The 21,010-nt window shown below is 48.5% G+C and overlaps 1 protein-coding gene across 1 annotated transcript in view; it reads left to right on the top strand.

Moving 5' to 3' along the window:
• The first annotated feature begins 14,755 nt into the window (after positions 1-14,755).
• Positions 14,756-21,010, top strand: part of LOC141201271 (retinol dehydrogenase 7-like) — a 54,748-nt gene continuing 48,493 nt past the window's right edge. Inside the window, exon 1 of the mRNA XM_073663362.1 lies at positions 14,756-14,901. The gene's annotated coding sequence lies outside the window, so the exon portion shown is untranslated. The remainder of the gene's footprint in view (positions 14,902-21,010) is intronic.

The raw sequence follows: 21,010 nt of genomic DNA, 5'->3' as shown, positions 1-21,010 counted from the left end.
GGGAGTGGGTCTCCCATAGTATTTGCTTATGCCTTCCAAGCAAAAGCTTCCAAAAATTATGAGGAAATGCAATGCCCGTTCGAAGAGTCGTGGAGATCCCAGTAGCTTAACAAGACGCTTTTAATGCCCCTCAGAAGAGACGTGGAGGTCAGAGTGGTATAACAAGACGCTTTTAATGCCCCTCAGAAGAGACGTGGAGGTCAGAGTGGTATAACAAGATGCTTTTAATGCCCCTCAGAAGAGACGTGGAGGTCAGAGTGGTATAACAAGACGCTTTTAATGCCACTCCGAAGAGACGTGGAGGTCAGAGTGGTATAACAAGACGCTTTTAATGCCCCTTGGAAGATCCATACAGTACAGCATCTTAAAAATATTATTCCCATTATTGGGGAGTGGGTCTCCCACAGTCTTTGCTTATGCCTTCCAAGCAAAAGCTGACAAAAACTAGGATGGAGGAACTTTCAATAATGGCAACACGGTCCACGGTCACCCTGGTGGTATAGTGGTGGTGGAGGCTGAGGATAAGGAGAAGAGCATAAAACAGCCAAAATGAGGAAGAGTATACCCATGTGTGGGTGTGAAGCGGTGCATGTGAATACACCTCCTGAAATAACACAGTGGATTTGACTTTATGTTACTCTGCTGTCATTTGGTGGTGATGAGAAGTCTGGCCCAATCCAGCCCTTGCTCATTTTGATAAGGGTCAGCTTGTCAGCATTGTCAGTTGACAGGCGAGTGCGCTTATGAGTTATAATTCCCCCAGTGGCACTAAAAACACGCTCCGATAACACACTAGCGGCAGGGCAGGCAAGGACCTCCAAGGCGTACAGAGCGAGTTCATTCCAAGAGTCCAGCTTGGATACCCAATAATTAAAAGGCACAGAGAAATCACGGAGGACGCTGGTACGGTCGGCAAGGTACTGTTAGAACTCTCCTGTTAGGTTTTTTCTATCTTGCTGGTCACATGACATTGTTTGCCTATTTAATCCTGCCCTGCCCTCCTGGCCTTGCTGGACTTCATTGTAATTACTACTCTTAAGTTAGCCTGGTGCTTAGTTACCTTTCTCAGTCTGTTTAGCTTGGTCTTCGGACCTTTATGTTCTATGTTGTGTGTTTGTCTTTTACTGCTACAATTTCTGCTAGGAGGTGCCCAACTTTATCCCAGTCCCTAGTTCTTGTAGGGATCCCTCCCTTGCATCTATAGTTCTTCGTACAGACTAGCCGAGGACTTTAGCGGGTTTGATCGCAGGATCAGGTTCCCCGTTACATCGTAGGGATCTAGCTTAGTTCTATGGTAGGGACAGATCTCCTTTCTTTCCTTAGTGCTTGTAGCAGATCATAACAGTAAGTCCAGCCCAAAAATATCTCTAAGGAAAGACTTCCAGTTTCCATCATGGTGTCGGTTCAGGATTTGGCTCAACGCCTGCAGGGACTCTCTCTGGAGGTGGCCGAGCTCCAACAACATGTGAGTAGCTGTTCTGGAGCACATTTTGTGTAGCCAAAGGTACGTTTGCCTGATTTATTCTTTGGTGATCAACAGGAATTTTTTTCCTTTAAAAATGCTTGTTTATTGTATTTTCGTTTGAGCCCAGATCCTCTGGTGATGAATCACAGCTCATAGGGTTCATAATGTCACTTTTGCGCAAAGAACCTCAGGGATGGGCCTATTCTCTCCAACCTAGTGATCCATGCTTTAGATCAGTGGATAGTTTTTTTTCTGCTTTGGGTTTGTTGTATGATGATCCTGATCGTGTCTCATCAGCTGAGACTGAATTAAGACATTTGAGGCAGGGATCAGGTAATGTGGAAAAATATTGTTCTCACTTCCGTCGGTGGTCTGCCCAGGTGGGGTGGAACGATTCAGCTTTGAAAAGTTTGTTTCTTGCGGGGCTAGGTGAAAGGGTTAAGGATTTGCTGATTGCTTATCCCACACCTGGAAACTTGCAGGAGGCTATGCAATTAGCTATACGGGTGGACAGGAGACTGCGTGCAAGGGTTAATGAAAGTAAATCCTCTGCCATGTCAGCTCTGAGTCTTGAGAGGGTCTGTACTGACATTGGAGAGCCAATGGAGATCGGGGCGATGGCACCCCGCTCTCAGGAAAAAGACCGCAGATTTTCTGAAGGTTTGTGCTTTTATTGCGGAAAATCTGATCATTTTATTAAGAACTGTGTACTTCGTATGAACAACACAAAAAAAAAGGTCAGTTACGCCCGTATTGCCTGTTTAAATTCTAAGGGGGTATTTCTTTCTGCTACTACCACTGCTCAGGAAGAATTAATTGAATTTCGGATATTTGTGGATTGTGGTTCTACTCTGAATGTGATTGATGGGGGATTCTTGGAAAAACTTAAATTAAAACCCAAACCTTTGTCATCCCCTATTGCTATGGTTTCTGTCGATGGCTCCCCCTTGAAGAGTGTTACTCACAAGGTCTGTGAATTTCCCCTCACTATTAATGGTGTCCATCAAGAAAATTTGGATTTGGTGGTATTAAATAATTTGCCTTCTCCAGTAATTTTGGGGTTACCCTGGTTAAAATTGCACAATCCTGTACTGGATTGGTCTACCAATGAAACTAAGTCCTGGAGTCCTAAGTGTTATGACAAGTGTTGTAACGGACGTATTGCTGCAGTGGAATAAGGGGAATTACCTGTACCTATTCAGGATTTTTGGAGAGTTTTTTCTGAGGAAGAGTCACAAATATTGCCTCCCCATAGAGACTATGATTGTACCATTGAATTTGTCCCTGGAGCGACTCTTCCTAAAAGTCGTTTATTTAATCTTACTATTCCTGAGAGAAAGGCTTTGGAGGAATACATACAGACAAGCTTGGCCGCCGGTCACATTAGGCCTTCCAAGTCTCCTGTGGCTGTTGGATTTTTTTTTTGTTAAAAAAAAGGACGGCGGTTTACGTCCTTGTCTGGACTTTCGTGAGATTAATAAAATTACTGTACGCAATCCTTACCCACTGCCATTGATTCCTGATTTGTTTAACCAGTTAGTGGGGGCCAAGTGGTTCTCTAAAATTGATCTCCGGGGGGCATACAATTTGTTGCGCATGAAGGAGGGTGATGAATGGAAGACTGCTTTTAACACTCCTGTGGGTCATTTTGAGAACCTGGTTATGCCTTTTGGTCTTACCAATGCTCCAGCATTTTTTCAGAATCTTATTAATGACATCCTTAGACCTTTGATCGGCAAAAATGTGGTTGTGTATTTGGATGACATTTTGATTTATTCGCCTGATCTGGAGTCTCATTGGCGGAGCGTACGTGAGGTATTACAGTTATTAATTGACAATTCGCTTTTTGCTAAGCTGGAGAAATGTGAGTTTGCTGTACAGAGAATTAGTTTTTTGGGCTACATTATCTCCAGCGAAGGCTTTGAGATGGACCCTGTGAAGGTTCAGGCGGTTCAGGAATGGCCTAGGCCTATTGGTTTGAAATCGATACAGAGGTTTTTGGGTTTCGCCAATTATTACAGAAAATTCATTAAAAAATTTTCTATTATTGTCAAACCACTGACCGATCTCACCAGGAAAGGTGCTAATGCGGTTCAGTGGACTACTGAGGCCATTGAAGCTTTTGTGTTTCTAAAGGAGAGGTTCAGCTCTGCTCCTATCCTTATGCAGCCTGATGTGACTAAGCCGTTTTTGGTTGAGGTTGATGCTTCTTCGGTGGGGGTCGGTACGGTGTTGTCTCAGGAAATCAAGGATGGAGTACATCCCTGTGCTTTTTTTTCAAAATAATTTTCTGAGACTGAACTTAATTACGATATTGGTAATCGGGAATTGCTGGCTATTAAACTCGCATTTGAACACTGGCGTCATCTCTTGGAAGGTGCTGAATTTCCCATTCAGGTTTTCACTGATCATAAAAATCTGATCTATCTGGATGCTGCCAAGCGCTTGAATGCCCATCAGGCTAGGTGGGCACTTTTTTTCTCGCGGTTTAATTTTTCCGTTACTTACATCCCGGGTACCAAGAATGTTAAAGCTGATGCTTTGTCTCGCAGCTTTTCTCCCATGGTCGGTGCTGAGGAGGAGGGGAGCATTTTACAAAAAGGTGTTGTGATTGCTGCATTGGACTCCGTTTTGGAAGATGAGATTCTTAAAGCACAGGAGAATGCCACATCTAACACTCCCCATGGGAGGTTGTTTGTGCCCAGGACCTTTAGGAGAGATTTGTTTGTTGGGTGTCATGATTCTCGGTTGGCAGGTCATCCAGGAATTTCTGAGACCAAGAGACTTGTGGGTCGCAGTTTTTGGTGGCCTGGATGGCAGAAGGAACTCATTAAGTGGGTGCATCAATGTACGGTGTGTGCTAGATCTAAGTCTTCACATACTCCTGCAGCGGGGTTGCTTTGCCCTCTGGAGGTTCCTAGTGCACCTTGGACACATCTGGCTATGGACTTTATTACTGACCTTCCCCCCTCTGAGGGTTTCACAGTCATCTGGGTGGTCATGGACCGTTTTAGCAAGATGTGTCACTTGGTTCCTTTCAACAAACTGCCCTGCGCTAAGACACTCGCTAAGGCCTTTGTCAAGGAAATTGTCAGACTACATGGCGTTCCTACTGACATTGTTTCGGATAGGGGACCTCAGTTCGTGGCTCGTTTTTGGCGTGCTTTTTGTGACAGGTTGGGAGTTCATTAGTCGTTTTCATCCGGATATCATCCTGAGTCTAATGGCCAGACAGAAAGGAAGAATCAGGATGTTGAGCAGCTCTTGCATTGTTTTGTGGCAGACAATCAGGAGGGGTGGTCTGAGTTTCTGCCACTTGCTGAGTTTGCTCTTAACAACCATACATCCTCTTCTGCTGGTTGTTCGCCTTTTTTTTGTTGTTCTGGGAGACATCCGTCTTTTGGGTCATTCTCCAAATTGGTATCGGCTGTGCCTGAGGAGGAGAGTTTTTCCGGTGACTTGGAGAGAGTTTGGACGGATGAGGTACTTTGATAGGAAACGGCAAGAGGTCTTGTTTGCTATTGGTGACATGGTTTGGTTGTCCTCTAAGAATCTGTGGTTCAGGATTCCTTCTAAAAAATTGGGTCCCAAGTTTGTAGGGCCCTTTAAGGTGCTTCAGGTAGTTAACCAATCTGCTGTTAGGCTGGAGGTTCCTACCTCCTGGAAGATTAATCCGGTGTTTCATGTTTCTCTGTTGAAAAGAGCTTGTGTGTCGGATGGAGACGTCTCTGCCACTGTTCCTCCGGTGGTGGAGGACGGGGAATACAAAATTTCCCGCATCCTAAATTCTAGACGGTATAGAGGGAGTTTGCAGTATCTCGTCGCTTGGAAAGGTTTCGGACCCGAGGATAACTCATGGGTGAGGGCGGATGATGTTTCTGCTTCCAGACTTGTCAGAGCGTTTCACAAGAGGTTTCCTGATAAGCCTGGGCCTAGGGGATCTGGAGGATCCTCATAGAAGAGGGGGTACTGTTAGAACTCTCCTGTTAGGTTTTTTCTATCTTGCTGGTCTCATGACCTTGTTTGCCTATTTAATCCTGCTCCGCCCTCCTGGCCTTGCTGGACTTCATTGTAATTTCTACTCTTAAGTTAGCCTGGTGCTTAGTTACCTTTCTCAGTCTGTTTAGCTTGGTCTTCGGACCTTTATGTTTTATGTTGTGTGTTTGTCTTTTACTGCTACAATTTCTGCTAGGAGGTGCCCAACTTTATCCCAGTCCCTAGTTCTTGTAGGGATCCCTCCCTTGCATCTATAGGTCTTCGTACAGACTAGCAGAGGACTTTAGCGGGTCTGATCACAGGATCAGGTTCCCCGTTACATCGTAGGGATCTAGCTTAGTTCTATTGTAGGGACAGATCTCCTTTCTTTCCTTAGTGCTTGTAGCAGATCATAACAGGTACTCCCTCACCATCTTTTGAAACTTTCCACTCCTTGTGAGAGTACCCCGCGCCTCAGGGTCTGTCCGAAGGGAGGGTCTGAGAAAACTGTCCCAGAATGTTGACAGTGTTCCCCTGCCTCTGCTGGATTGGAGTTGCGTCTCTCTCGCATGTAAGCCTTGGTTGGGCAACAACGAACTGTGACCTCTGCCGCTAGCGTGTTCAGATGGGAATTTTTTTAACAGTACTGCAGCAAGGGCCTTCTGGTACTGCCCCATTTTTGTAGACCTCTCCACCTCAGGAATAAGAGAGTGAAAGTTCTCCTTGTAGCGGGGGTCTACAAGTGTCACCAACCAGTAATGACTGTCACCCAACATTTTGACAATGCGAGGGACACGGTTAAGGCAGCGTAACATAAAGTCAACCATGCGTGCCAGACTGGTAACGGGCAAGATTTCCGTGTCCTCACCAAGATGACGACTGACCATGCTCTCCTCCTCCTCCTCCTCCCCCCTGTCCTCAGGCCACCCACGCTGAACCGACGGTATGACAGTTGTAGAGGTACTACCGTCTACAGCGCATGATAACAGCTCCTGTTCTTCCTCCTCCTCCTCCTCCTCCTCTCCCTCATTGTCCACCAATGCACGTTGGGATGAGATGAGGCTGGGCTGTGTGTAATCAACCGCTACGGCTTCTTGATCCATCTCATCATACTCTGGCTGCAATGCCTCCTCTTTAATTCTCTGCAGAGAGCGTTGCAAAAAACAGACAAGTGGAATGCTGATACAAATGATGGCGTCATCGCCACTCACCATCTTGGTGGCCTCCTCAAAGTTTGTCAGGATTGTACATATGTCAGACATCCAGGTCCACTCCTGAGGTCTTATGTGTGGAGTCTGACCTGAATATCGACGGCCTTGTTGCAGCTGGTACTCCACAACTGCTCTCTTCTGCTCACAAATCCTTAGCAACATGTGGAGGGTAAAGTTCCAATGTTTGGGGACATCACACACCAGTCGGTGTGCCAGAAGCTGTAAACGCTGCTGCAACACAGCAAGGGCGGCGGAAGCTGTAGCTGACTTGCGAAAATGAGCTGACAGGCAGCGTACTTTCACGAGCAGATCTGGCAACTCGGGGTACGATTTAAGAAACCGCTAAACCACGAGGTTAAGCACATGAGCCAGGCATGGTACTTGTATGATCTTGCCTCGCCTCAGAGCCGCCACCAGGTTACGGCCATTGTCACACACGACCATGCCTGGATGTAGGTTCAGCGGTCTCAGCCACAGATCTGCCTGCTCTTTCACAGCTGTCCATAACTCACAAGCAGTGTGAGGTTTCTCACCTAAGCTTATGAGTTTCAGCACAGCCTGTTGCAGCTTGGCGGAGGCAGTACTGCAGTGCTTCCAGCTTGTAACTGATGTGGTGATATCTGAGATGGAGGCTGAACATGAGGAGGAGGAGGAGGATGATGCGCAGGAGCTGTACACTATGGGGGCAACTCTGACTGACATAGGGCCAGCAATCCTCGGTGTGGGGAGGATGTGTTCCGTCCCAAGGTCCGACTGGGTCCCGGCTTCCACTATGTTTACCCAGTGTGCCGTCAGGGAGATGTTCCGTCCCTGGCCACAAGCACTTGTCCACGTGTCCGTTGTCAGGTGGACTCTCCCAGTAACTGCGTTGTTGAGGGCACGGCAGATGTTTTGGGACACGTGCTTGTGTAGTGCGGGGATGGCACACCAGGCAAAATAGTGTCGGCTGGAGACCGAGTACCGAGGGACGGCCACCGCCATAAGGTTGCGGAAGGATTGCGCCTCCACCAGTCTAAAAGGCAGCATTTCCAATGCAAGCATTCGTGAAATATGCGAATTTAGGACTGTGGCCTGTGGGGCGTTAGTTGCGAATTTCCGCTTTCGTTCAAAGGTCTGGGATATGGACAATTGAACGCTGCGGTGGGACGTGGACGTGGACGTTGATGCTGTTTCTTGAGAAACTGCCATAACAAGTGAAGACTGAGAGGAGGGGGCATCTTTACATGCAGTATGGACAGGGGATTGCCTTGCACACACAACAGGGGGTTCTATTGCACGCACAACAGCGGAAGAAGCAGTGGTGACACCCGCTGACACTGGTCGTGGACCCTGGGGTTCGCCCCACAAAGTCGGGTGCTTTGCTGCCATGTGCCTGATCATGCTGGTGGTGGTCAGGCTGGTAGTTTTGTCACCCCTGCTGATGCTGGCATGGCTGGTGGTACAAATGGCCTTTTTGGGGTTATCAGCAGAGTCTTTAAAAAATTTCCAGACTCTGGAAGACCTACCGGTTGTACTGGCAACGTCCCTCGTGTTGGTGTTACGGGGATCGGTTGCCCGCCTTCTGTCTGCGGGACCACACTGCTTCTTCCTGCCTGTTGGGGTACTCTGCCTCCCTCCCCCTATGTGCTGCTGGCCTCACTCTGCATGTCCTCCTGCCACTTTGGGTCAGTTACTAGATCATCCACCACCTCCTCCTCTTCCACTTGCGCACCACGATCCTCCTCCTCACTTCCTGGCAATTGTGTCTCATCATCGTCCACCTCTTGTGACAAATTGCCAGTGTCGACTTCCTGTGGCCGTGGCTGTTCAAATATTTGGGCATCGCAACATGGGATCTCCTCTTCCACCACTTCAAGCGGAGCAGGCGAGGGGCACAAATATGGAAATGGACTAGTGAACAGCTCTTCAGAGTGTCCAAGTGTGGGATCAGTTGCTGTCTGACGACACTCGGCATGGTGGGAGGAAGGAGCATCAGGGTGAGGAGGAGTATGCGGTCGAGACTCACGGCTACAAAGAGTTGACCGTGTGGAAGACAGACCGGAGGTGGTGGTGCTCAGGTAACTGGAAGTATTATCTGCTATCCAATTAACAACCTGTTCACACTGATCAGTTTGCAATACTGGTGTTGTTCTGTGCTTCCCTAGTAATTCGGTCAAGAAGTGGGAGCGAGAAGATGTGGCTGTTGGTTGTGGCACATTTTCACCTTGGCCACGGCCCCGTCCTCTGCACGCACCATCACCAGAACGTCCACTTCCACGTCCCTTGCCACGCGCCTTGCCCATTGTAAAGGAAATACAATAGCTTACACTCGCGCTATCAATGCAAAAAGGGTAATAAAAAGTAGATTAGAACCGTGGAAGAGGAAAACCACAGTTCTATTTCTCTGGCCTACACCCGACTCTTTTAAACAATCAGAACAATCAGGGAGAAACTATTACTGTTTTTCTTTATGGAAAAAATACACAAAACCTGAATAATAGAGATTTTTTACCGTGGAACAGCAAAACCACAGTTTTAATTTACTGGTGTATATACCAGACTTTTTAAAATATATAGATTTGCGGCTGAACAGTGAGCGACACACTCAAACTGTTTTTTTTAGATACAAAAGGCCCAAAATTGGATACTACAGAGATTTGACCCGTGGAACTGCAAAACCACACTGGGATTTGTCAGGCCTACAACAGACTATTTTCAACAGATATATTTTTGTGTCAGAACAGTCAGGAAACACTACTGTTTTTTCTTAAGGCAAAAAATGCGCAAAAACAGGATTATAGAGATTTTTTACCGTGGAACAGCAAAGCCACAGTTTTAATTTACTGGTGTATATACCAGACTTTTTAAAATATATAGATTTGCGGCTGAACAGTGAGCGACACACTCAAACTGTTTTTTTTAGATACAAAAGGCCCAAAACTGGATACAGATTTGACCCGTGGAACTGCAAAACCACACTGGGATTTGTTGGGCCTACAACAGACTATTTTCAACAGATATATTTTTGTGTCAGAACAGTCAGGAGACACTACTGGGTTTTTTTAAGGCAAAAAATGCTCAAAAACAGGATTATAGAGATTTTTTACCGTGGAACAGCAAAACCACAGTTTTAATTTACTGGTGTATATAGCAGACTTTTTAAAATATATAGATTTGCGGCTGAACAGTGAGCGACACACTCAAACTGTTTTTTTTAGATACAAAAGGCCCAAAATTGGATACTACAGAGATTTGACCCGTGGAACTTCAAAACCACACTGGGATTTGTCGAGCCTACAACAGACTATTTTCAACAGATATATTTTTGTGTCAGAACAGACAGGAGTAGAGATGAGCGGTGTTCGACTAGAACTGTTCACCAATCTCAAATTCGAGCTGTTTTGGGCGGTGTTCGAGTCGTTCGAGGAACGCGAACGATTTGCAAAAAATTCGGCTGTTCGAGATTATGTTCAATTACTGTTCGTGCACCAAAAGCGTGTCCTGCATGTCTGGCGCTATTTAGAGCACCAATCATGCAGGGATTGTCTGCCACTCACTGTAATGCCACAGCCATGGCGGATGTGGAATTACAGTGGTTGCCCAAATCGATGGGAACAGTGCTCACAGTGAAACATGAAAAGCCGGCAATTCAGCAGCGGCATACACCGGTACCCGACAATAAAGAACAGAAAGAATAGAGCATCACATATAGATTAGATAGATAGAAATATGTCAGTCACATATATAAGAAGTACAGTGACAGTGTTGGTTACTGTACTTGTCATTTAGTGTTAAAGAATTTATAAAAAAAAATAATAGTGTTTTCATACACCTGTCTCTTTAAAAAAGCCAGCCTGCAATTCAGCATCTGTACTCAACAATTTAGAACAGAAAGAATAGAGCATCACACATAGATTAGATAGATAGAAACATGTCAGTCACATATATAAGAAGTACAGTGATAGTGTTGATTACTGTACTTGTCATTTAGTGTTAAAATAAAGGATTTATTAAAAAAAAAAATTGACGTGGGGTTCCCCGTAATTTTAGTCTCTAGCGGAGGTTAAGCAGACGGTTGGGGCAGATGTTTGAAGCCGGCGAAGGGGGTAATACCCACGGAGCTTCCCAGGCTACTAATATCAGCCCCCAGCTGAATACCTAGCCTTTACTAGCTATTAAAATGGGGGACCCCAAAAAAAAATCACGTGGGGTTCCCCCTATTTAAATAGCTAGCAAAGGCTAGGCAGACAGCTGGGGGCTGATATTAATAGCCCAGGAAGGGTGCCATGAATATTGCCCCCCTCCCTGGCTAGAAACACCAGCCGTCAGCCGCCCCAGAAATGGAGCATCCATAGGATGCGCGAATTCTGGCACTTAGCCTCGCTCTTCCCACTGCCCTGTAGCGGTGGCAGTTGGGTAATAGGGTTGGGGTTGATGTCAGCTTATAATGCCAGCTGACATCAAGCCCAGGTTAGTAATGGAGAGGCGTCTATAAGACACCCCCATTACTAACCCCATAGTCAAAGTTAAAAAAGAAACACAAACACCCAGAATAAAGTCCTTTAATTGAAATAAACACACAATTCTTTATTGTTCTAAATTAAACCATACTTACCATCACGCCCATTCCTGCTGAAGCCAATGTCTTCTGCAATAAAAGTAAAATAATAAACCAACATCATCCTTACCTTTCCATGGTTCCCACGATGGCTCCAGCTCTGCTACATTGACATGACAGGCTGGATCGCAGCCGAAAGCTACCATCCAACTTGCCATGCCGCAGACACTGAGAAGCGCAGGCATGCTTTAGCTCCTCAGTGTCTGGCTGTGACGGCATAAAGATGAGTCGAGGTCATGTCCAATGAACTCAGCTCACCTCATGCACGTCACTGACAGCGTGGGAAAATTCTCCTGCGCTTGCAGTGAGCATGAGAGAATTCTCCTGCTGAAGCACTGAGCGCAGGAGAATTTTCCCATGCTGTCAGTGACATGCATGAGGTGAGCTCATGTCCAATGAACTCAGCTCACCTCATGAACGTTACTGGCAGCGTGGGAGAAATCTCCTGCGCACAGCGCTTCAGCAGGAGAATTCTCCCACGCTGGGATGGCATTGAGATGACAGGCTGGAACGCAGCTGAAAGCTGCCATCCAGCATGCCATCCTTCATAGACACTGCAGAGCGCAGGCATGCTTGCACTCTGCAGTGTCTCTGAAGGATGACAAGCTGGATGGCAGCGTTCAGCTGCGATCCAGCCTGTCATCTCAATGCCATCCCAGCGTGGGAGAATTCTCCTGCTGAAGCGCTGAGCGCAGGAGAATTCTCCCACGCTGTCTGTGACGTGCATGAGGTGAGCCGAGTTCATTGGATATGACCTCGGCTCATCTGAATGCCGTCACAGCCAGACACTGCAGAGCGCAAGCATGCCTGCGTTTCTCAGTGTCTGCGGCATGGCAAGCTGGATGGCAGTTTTCGGCTGCGATCCAGCCTGTCATGTGAATGTAGCAGAGCTGGAGGCGTCGTGGGAACCATGGAAAGGTAAGGATGATGTTGGTTTATTATTTTACTTTTATTGCAGAAGACATTGGCTTCAGCTGGAATGGGCGTGATGGTAAGTATGGTTTAATTTAGAATAAAGAATTGTGTGTTTATTTCAATTAAAGGACTTTATTCTGGGTGTTTGTGTTTTTTTTAACTTTGACTATGGGGTTAGTAATGGGGGTGTCTTATAGAAGCCTCTTCATTACTAACCTGGGCTTGATGTCAGCTGGCATTATAAGCTGACATCAACCCCAGCCCTATTACCCCACTGCCACCGCTATGGATGTGCCATTTCTGGAGCGGCTGACGGCTGGTGTTTCTAGCCTGGGAGGGGGCCAATATTCATGGCACCCTTCCTGGGCTATTAATATCAGCCCCCAGCTGTCTGCCTAGCCTTTGCTAGCTATTAAAATAGGGGGACCCCATGTCATTTTTTTGGGGGTCCCCCATTTTAATAGCTAGTTAAAGCTAGGTATTCAGCTGGGGGCTGATATTAGTAGCCTGGGAAGCTCCGTGGGTATTACCCCCTTACTAGGCCTTCAAACATCTGCCCCAGCCGTCTGCTTAACCTCCGCTAGAGACTAAAATTACGGGGAACCCCACGCCAATTTTTTTTTAATAAATCCTTTATTTTTTTTAATTGTCGGGTACCGATGCTGAATTGCCGGCTGGCTTTTTTAAAGAGACGGTGCATGAAAACACTATTATTTTTTTTAATAAATCCTTTAACACTAAATGACAAGTACGGTAAGCAACACTGTCACTGTACTTCTTATATATGTGACTGACATGTTTCTATCTATCTAATCATTGTGTGATGCTCTATTCTTTCTGTTCTAAATTGTCGGGTACCGGTGTATGCCGCTGCTGAATTGTCGGCCGGCTTTTTTAAAGAGAGTGTCTTCTGAGCAGTTTGTAAGCTTTTGGACACCTTTGAAGGTGTTTTCTATGTGTTTTCTACAAAAGGCCCAAAACTGGATAATACAGAGATTTAACCCGTGGAACTGCAAAACCACACTTCTGTTTCTGTGGCCTATACCAGACTCTTTTCAACAGATATATTTGTGTCTGAAAAATCAGAGACACACTTTTTTTTTGGGGGGTGGGGTGGGACGACGGACACCAATAGGTTAATAAGACGGGTATTTGCACAGTGTGAAAGAGGAAAAAAAAAGAGGATTTAGATGAAAAAAAAAGGATTTTTACTGGCCCCCCGAGACCTGGAGCTAAGTCCAGCAATTTCAGAAACAGGAGCACACAGGACTGTAATGCAGCTTTTGCTGGTATAACCACTGTGTCTCCTATACAGCCTGCCTGCCTGATATCTGGGATGGATATTAGTCCTGAAAAGGACTGTTTGTTTGATTTGGCAGCCTTTACAGACCCTACACTGACTATTTTGCAGGATAAATCTCTCCCTAGCTCAGCAGCGCTGTCCCTACACTGTCTAATCCGGAGCGACTGTGTCCAAGATGGCGGCGCCCAGTTTTAAATACTCGAGGTGACGCTGTGCGGCCAGCCAATCACTGTAATGCCCACAAACAACATGGCTGCTGCATTACAGTGACTGGCTGGCAATCCCTGCATGATCATTGGCTCTGTAAAGAGCGCCAAACATGCAGGGCGGAGACCCGAGCTCCCGCCCGAGTAACCCGGAAATGCTCGGTGCTCGCCGAACATCCTGAGTAGCGTGATGCTCGGGCGAGTACCGAGCAGTGTCGAGCATGCTCGCTCAACACTAGTTAGCACTGTTGCTTTGCAGTGCTTTGTCCCTCGGTTCAAATCCCACCTAGGACAACATCTGCAAGGAGTTTGCGTGGGTTTCCTCCGTTTCCTCCCACACTCTAAAGACATACTGATAGGGAATTTAGATTGTGAGCCCCAATGAGGAAAGTGATAATGTATGTATGGAGCTGTGGAATATGATGGTGCTATATAAGTAGGCATAATAAATAATGGCAAACTATATCTAAATCTTATATGCATTTTAAAGGGAACATGTCATGTTAAATAATGCTGTTAACCTATGGGGTTAAACTGCAGTGTTCTGAAACCGTGCAGCACTGGCACTGGGAGAAAATTAACTTTATTCCCACAGGCAGTTCAGCTTCCAGCCAAAGGGATGGTGCTGGTTTCAGTTACTGCTTGCTCTGTGTATAGAGCGTGGCGGCCACAACACTGACTAACAGCCGGTTCATCATTAGAGACAGTTGTTGGTCAGTGCCTGGGACGCAGTTACTCTGCTCAAGCTCTGCCAGAGTTTGAGCAGAGTGTCATCTGAGTGTGATCCGATTCTTTCACATGAGAGAATCATATCATAGGTATGGAGAACTTAATTTCTCCATTGTCTGAGTCAGCAGATGTCGGACTGCACTCGGATGACATCCAAGTGCAATCCAATGTTTCACAAACACACTTGTATGTGTGCATGTGATACAATTATCGGATGCACTTGCAGCATGCTGCGATTATTTTCTCATGCTGAATCTGCACTGCCCCATAGTATAACATTGGGCTATGAGTGCTATCCAATAAAACATCAGATAGCACTCAGCCGTGTTATACGCCAGTGTGAGGAAGCCCTAATACTGTTTCCAGGTTTCTTATCTATTCTCCACCCTATTTTCTCTGCCAACAATATGTTTGATTTTCTACAGCAGCACAGTCAGCTCTTTTACCCTTGAGCGTTTTACATTCCCTTACTTCACTGCAGAACCTTCAAACTATTTCAGGTGAGTCGTATTTCACAATGTTCACCTTCTTGCAAAATGAAGTTGATTCCTATTTGTCAGATTTTTGGAAGGATTAAAATTTGGATCAATAACTTTCAACAACTTTGTTTTATGCTATATAAGATAATTTTAAACTGTTTTTGCTCCTTTGCATCAGACATAGTTCTTTGATATCCACATGGATGATGTATATAGCTGGAAATAGCTAGCTATACACATATATTTTAGTATTAGTAGTAAATACACATAAGGCTCTGTTCACATTTGAATTAAGAATTATGATTTATAGTTCAACTGAAGGAACAGGAAAACAAAACTCCTGGAAGAGAATGTGTAGCACCCTGAGGATTCGGCTGCTACAGGGGTATTGCACCTCAACCCAGAGGTGTGATATTCCACTCCCGGGTAAGGAAGGAGTGTGGAACTGAGCTCAGATAGACTGCATGCACTACATACATCCCATTCCAGAGGAGCAGGCCGACGGTACTCCCACTTAGAAATGTGCAGGTACAACCGAGCCTGTTCCTGGCTGGAGTGGGAGGGGGGTGGTACATCCCATGTAGTGTAGGGGCAGATAGGGGGAGCAGTCTGGGTAGTGATAGGAGCTCATTGGGTGCTGGTCACCTGAGCTCACACATAGAGGGATATATAAGGAGGGCACCAACTTAGATCAGGGTCAGACGCTGAGAACAAGTCAGTTGGAGAGAGAAAAGGAAACAGCAGCCCTGGAGAGAGAGAGAGGAGAAAGAAAGAGAAAGACCCAGAGGGGGAAGACTGAAGGGACCCAAGAACCCAAATTAGAGCACCGGGTGAGGAGTCAGCAAGAGGGTACCGGAACCCAAGCTGGTGGGGGCAAAAACAATCCCCAGCCAGAGACCGGAGACCGTGGGCAGTGTCTGTCACGGTCACCCACCACATTCACCCCGAAGGCACACCACATGCAGGGTCAGGGAACCCAGGGCCAAGGGTGTCCCAAAAGAAGGCCCGAGGGAGCTGGACCTAGGTGAATCACTGGTGGGGACGGCTGAAGAAAGGACAGAGGGAGAGCTCAGGGCCACGCTCTGGACTTGTTTGGGGGTTGACCGGATCCAGGACCTGGTGGACGCAGCACGGCTCGGGTGGTCACTAGCAGCTGGAGTGACCAGTACAACATCAGCAGTAAGTAAACACCCTTAACTGCACAACCCGAGTCTGTCTTCATTGCCGGCTGCACCGCACCACCACAACCCCCATCCTCTGCGCCTGTCCCCTCTGAGGCTATACCCCTCCCGTTGGGGGTTATCCCACCAAGCTGCACATCCACCATCAGCCTCAGCGGACCCTGCTGCAGCGGCGGCCACAGTGACCGCATCACAACGGGTGGCGTAGTCGACATAAAAGAACTTTAATAACATCTGTAGGACTGCCACATAACACTTAGCTTGACGCCCTGGGCACGGGACCGGGTCACAGCCGCTCGGAGACTACAACCCCCCATCTGATCCGGTGCCGGGTATTCCCCTCAAAAAGGAATATGTCCCAGGGGGCGCGTCAACTTTGGCGTAGTCGGCAGGATTACGTGCCCGCAACACCCGGGTACTGCGTGCCTGAAGAAAAGTGCAAGTTTACCTCAGAAAGAAGTCTCCCGCCGGTTCCGGAGGGTCCACGCCATCGGACTCCATCACCAGTCGTTTCCCGCAGATTGTCCGCCATTTCCAGCTTGTTCCCGCCATCTGCAGAGTTTCCCGCCACTGGGAAGCGATTCCCGCCAAAACCGCAGATTTCCCGCCTTGGAAGAGCAGCGGACGCCATTATGGGCATGCCAAAGGAGGGCAGGAGGCCACCTCCCATCGTGGGCCAGGACAGAAAATGGCGCCAAAAGTGGAAACCGCCCCCACCAACAGAGACTGTGATGCTGGAGGTGTCTGTCAGCGTGAAAGAACTCCCCCTGGAGCTGACAGTCACCGAGTTGCCCCGGGACCGCCCTCGAAGTGGGAGGAGACGAAAGAGAAGAGAAAAGATGGGTGTCGCTTGGAGCGGTCTGGAGCGAGCGCACCCGGAGGCAGGAAGCCTGGAAAGGAGCAGCAGAAAAGCTCACCCGGAGATGGAAAGAGAGCAGAACAGCACCGGCCCGCTGGCCAGGAGTCTGCTAGAGACCGAGGAAGGAGGGCAGAGCAGCACCGGCCCGCTGGCCAGGAGCCTGCCGGAAGCAGAGCAGAGCAGCACCGACCCGATGGTCAGGAGCCTGCTAGAGTCCACAACCCCGCTAGGTCTAGCGGAGATCCTAGCGCAGCTCCCCCGAGACCGGGAGTGTGCACAAACAGCCCTGGAGGGCCTCGCACGGAGGATGGCCCGGGTACAGCGGGAGATACTGGCGGAGTGGAGCCGGGAGATGGCTCAGCACGCAGAGACCAGTCAGCGGAGCACGCTACCCTGGAAGAGGAAGCAGACCGCCTCTGAGGATGGCGCAGGAGGACCCAAGGCCGGAGACGGCGCCGAGGAGGGAGCCGAACGCATGGAGGCAGGTAAAGGGGACGCCTATACCCCAAGCCGTGACACCGCTCACCTGCCCCAGCTCCCCGTCGCAGAGCCCGAAAGTCCCCCTGCTGTGCCCGTAGCCGCCAGGTCACCGCCATGGACTAGGCCCCGACCGGAAGCCGCCGCAGCGACCCCTGTGACGTCACGCGCCCCGACCCGGAGCGTGACAAAGCAGGAAGTACCACCAGCCTGGTCGCAAGGCCTAGTACCTCCGGGCGCCGCACCACCAACAGCGCCCCCTACCTCCGCGGAGCCTCCGGCCTGGCCGCAAGGCCAGGTAGCCCAGGGCGCCGCCGTCCTAACGGTGCCCTTCACCTTCCAGGTGCCCCAGGCCTGGCCGCAAGGCCTGGGCAACCCGGGCGCCACCACCACCGCGCCCGCGCCCGCAATACCTAGGGTGCCACACCTGGGGGAGGACCTCTTCGGCCAGCTCACATGGCCGGACGGGCGGCCCTTCATCTGGCCCGAAGGGTACCCTGAGCTGGAGCGGCAGCAAAGACTAGGGCCCTTGTGTGAGCCCCTAATCCCGGCTCCGAAGCCCGTGACTCGGGTCTCGCCTCCTTTGGAAGACGCACAGTTTGAGTGGGACCCCACCGGAGAAGATCTAATGGGGTTCACTCAGGAAACTCGGGCAGCCGCAGCTGAACGTACAGAGTGTTGCCGTCAACAGCTGGCAGAGTTTAAGAGAGAACGGGAGGAGAGGCGGGTCAGAGAACAACAGGCCCAAATCCAGAGCGCGGAGCAGAAGAGCCGGACTAGGAGGAACCCCCGTGCAGCGCATTGTCCCCGCACCATCGGGACAGTGATAAAGTTCAACCCGCAGCATGGGTGGGGCTTTATTCGGGACCGTAACAACCGCGGTGACGTTTTTGTGACTCGCAGAGACGTCGAGTCCCACCTGCCGGAAGGTCACAAAGGCCGTGACCTCTACGTCGGAGACGAGGTCACTTTCACCCGGCACAAGTGTGCCAAAGGACCTTACGCCCTCCACGTACACCGCCTGACGGAGGAGGAGTTGCGGTGCGAGGAGGAGGAGCAAGAGGACCCGGACGGGTCTGAAGTAACAACCAGCTATAAGCAAAGAGCAGGAGGAAGACGCCGTTGAGTGCGGCAGAGCAGGTGTTGTAAATAGTTACCCAATTAGGGTATAAAGGAACTGGAACTGTTGTTGCTGCTAAAATAGTCCCCGTTGGGACCAGTGAACTGTTTTACCCGTTAACCCCTTCATCCTACAGGCTGAGGACTGTGAGCAGCCATTCCCTTCCCTCTACCTGGCCGAGGACTGAGAGCGGCCAACTTCCAACTTCCCTGTATATAGTTGCGCGTCCTAAAGCGCCCCCTACCGGTTTTATAAGAAAACCAGATTTTCTAAGAGACTGTCGCACTTTTCCCGGACACACGTTGCACAGTGTCCGGAGGAGGAACCAGAGACAAGAGAAGTCTACGAGAAAGTTTTATCTGATAAGATATGTTATATATATAATGTCTTATATGTTTTATATGTTTATATAAAAATTTTGTATGTTTTGGTGTTTTTGTCTTTACAGCCCGAGGACGTGCTGTGATTTACCAGGGGGGAATGTAGCACCCTGAGGATTCGGCTGCTACAGGGGTATTGCACCTCAACCCAGAGGTGTGATATTCCACTCCCGGGTAAGGAAGGAGTGTGGAACTGAGCTCAGATAGACTGCATGCACTACATACATCCCATTCCAGAGGAGCAGGCCGACGGTACTCCCACTTAGAAATGTGCAGGTACAACCGAGCCTGTTCCTGGCTGGAGTGGGAGGGGGGTGGTACATCCCATGTAGTGTAGGGGCAGATAGGGGGAGCAGTCTGGGTAGTGATAGGAGCTCATTGGGTGCTGGTCACCTGAGCTCACACATAGAGGGATATATAAGGAGGGCACCAACTTAGATCAGGGTCAGACGCTGAGAACAAGTCAGTTGGAGAGAGAAAAGGAAACAGCAGCCCTGGAGAGAGAGAGAGGAGAAAGAAAGAGAAAGACCCAGAGGGGGAAGACTGAAGGGACCCAAGAACCCAAATTAGAGCACCGGGTGAGGAGTCAGCAAGAGGGTACCGGAACCCAAGCTGGTGGGGGCAAAAACAATCCCCAGCCAGAGACCGGAGACCGTGGGCAGTGTCTGTCACGGTCACCCACCACATTCACCCCGAAGGCACACCACATGCAGGGTCAGGGAACCCAGGGCCAAGGGTGTCCCAAAAGAAGGCCCGAGGGAGCTGGACCTAGGTGAATCACTGGTGGGGACGGCTGAAGAAAGGACAGAGGGAGAGCTCAGGGCCACGCTCTGGACTTGTTTGGGGGTTGACCGGATCCAGGACCTGGTGGACGCAGCACGGCTCGGGTGGTCACTAGCAGCTGGAGTGACCAGTACAACATCAGCAGTAAGTAAACACCCTTAACTGCACAACCCGAGTCTGTCTTCATTGCCGGCTGCACCGCACCACCACAACCCCCATCCTCTGCGCCTGTCCCCTCTGAGGCTATACCCCTCCCGTTGGGGGTTATCCCACCAAGCTGCACATCCACCATCAGCCTCAGCGGACCCTGCTGCAGCGGCGGCCACAGTGACCGCATCACAACGGGTGGCGTAGTCGACATAAAAGAACTTTAATAACATCTGTAGGACTGCCACATAACACTTAGCTTGACGCCCTGGGCACGGGACCGGGTCACAGCCGCTCGGAGACTACAACCCCCCATCTGATCCGGTGCCGGGTATTCCCCTCAAAAAGGAATATGTCCCAGGGGGCGCGTCAAATGTATTTGTGAAATGACAGACACAAGTGCTGCCCGTCGATTATAATAGGGTTTATCAGGCATTTGTCATGGTCGCTGTCATTTTACTAGAAAAAAATAGTGCAGGAAAAGGATATTGGCTGTTTCAGCTGCTTTGATTTCTCTGCCTTTGTCAGTAATTACACCAGTCACAATAATCTAAATGAAGGTCCTCAAACCTGCAGCCATTATGTACATGAGTACTTTTTTTTGAGAGGGGAGAGTTGTTTGTAAAAATCTATCACAGACTTCTATTCTTCTTTTTCCACAGCTGTTAATGAGATTAGATGGGACCTTCAAAAGACAAAATACACTTAAAATTTCTTTGATTATCATTTTTGGGCATGTCTGTACTTAGCTCTGATACATTTTATATTTTATCAAAAAATTGCATTCACTTACTAGTTTTAATTTTACTTTTGTTTAAAGTACACGCTGGGAGCTTTTCCTGGCATATATATATGATGAACGGAGGCCATTAATGCAATGTGAACATAGCCTGTATCCCTAATTTCCCCATTGTAACATGTAGTATATAACAAAGTTAGTGCAAGTATTTTATGTTCTTAATTATATCTCTTATTCCAGGATTGAATCCCTTTTATTGCAGTATTCTATCTAGAATATTATTTTGCACTGTTAGGTTAATTATTTCTGATTAAATAGGAGTCCAGTATATGGTTAAAACCATTCCAATTTTATTTCTTTAACATGCTACGACTAGCCCGCATAACGGCCTGAAACGCGTGAGTTATGTTACATCCTGTCTATTGTATGTGGAGTTGTTTGTGA

The sequence above is a fragment of the Phyllobates terribilis genome, unplaced genomic scaffold (assembly GCF_046119375.1).
Source record: "Phyllobates terribilis strain yellow unplaced genomic scaffold, ASM4611937v1 Scaffold_2__4_contigs__length_985480577, whole genome shotgun sequence".
Taxonomy (NCBI): domain Eukaryota; kingdom Metazoa; phylum Chordata; class Amphibia; order Anura; family Dendrobatidae; genus Phyllobates; species Phyllobates terribilis.
This window is presented reverse-complemented; position numbering and strand designations above follow the sequence as displayed.